Genomic DNA, 2608 nt, shown 5'->3' on the forward strand with positions numbered 1-2608 from the left:
GGCTGATGTGGAGCTCTTTGTGCACTGCTGTGACGTGTGCGCCGCCAAGAAAGGCCCCGCGAGGGCGCCCCGCGCCCCACTTCACCCCTATCAGTGCGGCGGCCCGATGGAGCGGGTGGCTGTGGATGTGTTGGGCCCCTTCCCGGTGACGGACTCTGGGAACCGCTATGTCTTAGTGGCGATGGATTACTTTACAAAGTGGCCGGAGGCCTACGCGGTGCCGGACCAAGGGGCGGTCACTACTGCAGATGTCCTGGTGCGGGAGTTCTTCTGCCGATTCGGGGTTCCGGAGGAGCTGCATAGCGACCAGGGGAGGAACTTCGAGTCGGAGGTCATGGCGGAGGTCTGCCGCATCTTGGGCATTCATAAAACCAGGACGACGCCCCTTCATCCGCAGAGTGACGGGCTGGTGGAGCGGTTTAACCGCACGCTGGCGGCGCAGTTGGCTATGGTGTCGAGCAAAGGCCAGCGTGACTGGGACAAACATCTGCCGGTCGTGCTGCTGGCCTGCCGCTCGGCCGTGCAGGAGACGACAGGATTCACGCCGGCCATGCTTATGTTTGGTCGCGAGCTGAGGACGCCGGTGGCTCTGGCTTTCGGGGCGCCTCCTGATGGGGGCGAGCACGCTACGGACGCGCCCACCTTCGTTTCGCGTCTTATGTCCTCACTGGATTTAGCGCACGGGCTCGCGCGCTCGAACCAGTCTGCTGCCGGACAGAAGCAGAAACGCGCGTATGATACGCGCTGCTTTGGGGAGCCTTTATCTGTGGGGGCGAGGGTTTGGCTGTACAACCCTCAACGTAAAAAGGGACTGTGCCCAAAGCTTCAGTCGGCATGGGTGGGTCCGTGCGTGGTGCTGTCCAGGCTTGGGGAGGTGGTGTACAGGATCCGGTGGGGCAGGCGCAGGATGATAGTGCACCGCGATCGGTTGGCCCCTTACCGTCCTAAACTGCTGGACTCGGTGGGCGGCGGGGCGGGGCCTATCGAACCTGATCACGAACCTGGCCCGGACTCTGGCTCTGCGGAGCCGCTGGCGGGTGGCGCTTTGCCCGGACACTCGAGGCAGCCACGGGTGAGAAGGCCGCCCGCCCACCTTACGGACTTTGTGTGTGACTAATTGTGAAAAAAAAAAAAAAAAAAAAAAAAAAAGCAATGTTTTGTTGTTCATGGGGTTTAGTGTCGGGTTTGTGGGGTCGCCGGGACGGCTGACCCTTGAGGGGGGGGCTATGTGGCGGCTCTGGGGCGTGTGTGTGTGGCTGCATTAGGCCTGTTTCTGTTCTGTGTGTGTGTGGCCCCACGTGTTCTGTTGTGTTATGTGTGCTGTGTGTTCCAGGCTACATAGTTGGTCCCTCCCCCGTTTCCTAGGTTATGGGGAGGGGCCATGCAGATGAGCGCCAGTCAGGGCACTCACCATAGAGTAGATGAGTAGTGGTTTTGGTGCCCTGGCTGTGCTGTGTGTCTGTGTGTAGTTGGGTTTCGCTCTCCTAGCCTTGTTAAAGGCTGTAAGCGAGTGGCAAGCCAGTTCAATAAAAGAGCTTTGAGTACTTGTCATGAGTCTCACGGGTCCTCCTTCCTCTTCCACGCCACAATATATATATATATATATATATATTTAAATATATAAAATATATATATATATATATTTAAATATATAAAATATATATATATATATTTAAATATATAAAAAATATATATAAAATATATATATATATATATATATATATATATATATATATATATATATATATATTGGACCATATAATTTATCCAACCTTGTTAACCTCTAGTTTACCTGTGCCATTTTGGACCTCTATTTTACATATACTTACACTTTACACCTGCTCCCAGGTAAGAGATATCAGTGCCTCCACTTTTCCCAAGCTTTCACCTTATCTGAGTAGAGATTACTAAAACCAATGTTGTCATACTCTTCTAGCTTCCTAGAAGTGCTGGCTGATTTCCCAAATTTTTTTTTTGTTTAATATCATCAATTACACCTGTGTCTTAACCTGTCCACTAAAGGTATCCCCAGTTTATCTTTCTATACCTGTACTTGTAACCTTACCCACTAACCCCAGCTTTCCTGTCTTACCTTACTCACCGTGTGCCTCCCTGAGCTTCCACTTTATCCACATTCCAATTTTTTTTAGCTGTGTTTAACACTAATTACACCTGTACCTGACCCTGTTCATTTAACATATACCCAGCTTAGTGTAACCTGTACCTGTACTTGTACCTCACTCACTGCCAGTTTATACTGGACCTACAATCACACTATCTTACCTGTCTGTAAACCAGCTTTCCTGCCTCCACTTTACTCTTAACTTTTACTTTATCTGCCTCTAATCTTCTTTCTGAACCACTATTTGACCAGTATCCACCTGTTGCCCTAACTCTGCCTGCCTCAGTTTTACCTGTGCCTCCAGTTTCACTTTACCTGAGGTTCTGTTTTACCTGAACTTACCTGAACCTACATGCGATCTTGCCTTGTCTTACTCTGCCTTCCCTCTTTTAACCTGGACCTTTTTTTGTCTTTTTGCCCAATTAACTCGTACTCATCTTCACCTGTCTCCAGTGTACCCACGTTTCACCTGTCTGCAGCAGCTCA

At 50.2% G+C, this 2608-nt stretch overlaps 1 protein-coding gene across 3 annotated transcripts in view; it reads right to left on the reverse strand.

Moving 5' to 3' along the window:
* paip1 (poly(A) binding protein interacting protein 1) overlaps window positions 1-2608 on the reverse strand; it is a 67420-nt gene that overhangs the window by 39467 nt on the left and 25345 nt on the right. The gene's annotated exons all lie outside the window — the stretch shown is intronic.

This window comes from Astyanax mexicanus, chromosome 22 (genome assembly GCF_023375975.1).
Source record: "Astyanax mexicanus isolate ESR-SI-001 chromosome 22, AstMex3_surface, whole genome shotgun sequence".
Lineage (NCBI taxonomy): Eukaryota > Metazoa > Chordata > Actinopteri > Characiformes > Acestrorhamphidae > Astyanax > Astyanax mexicanus.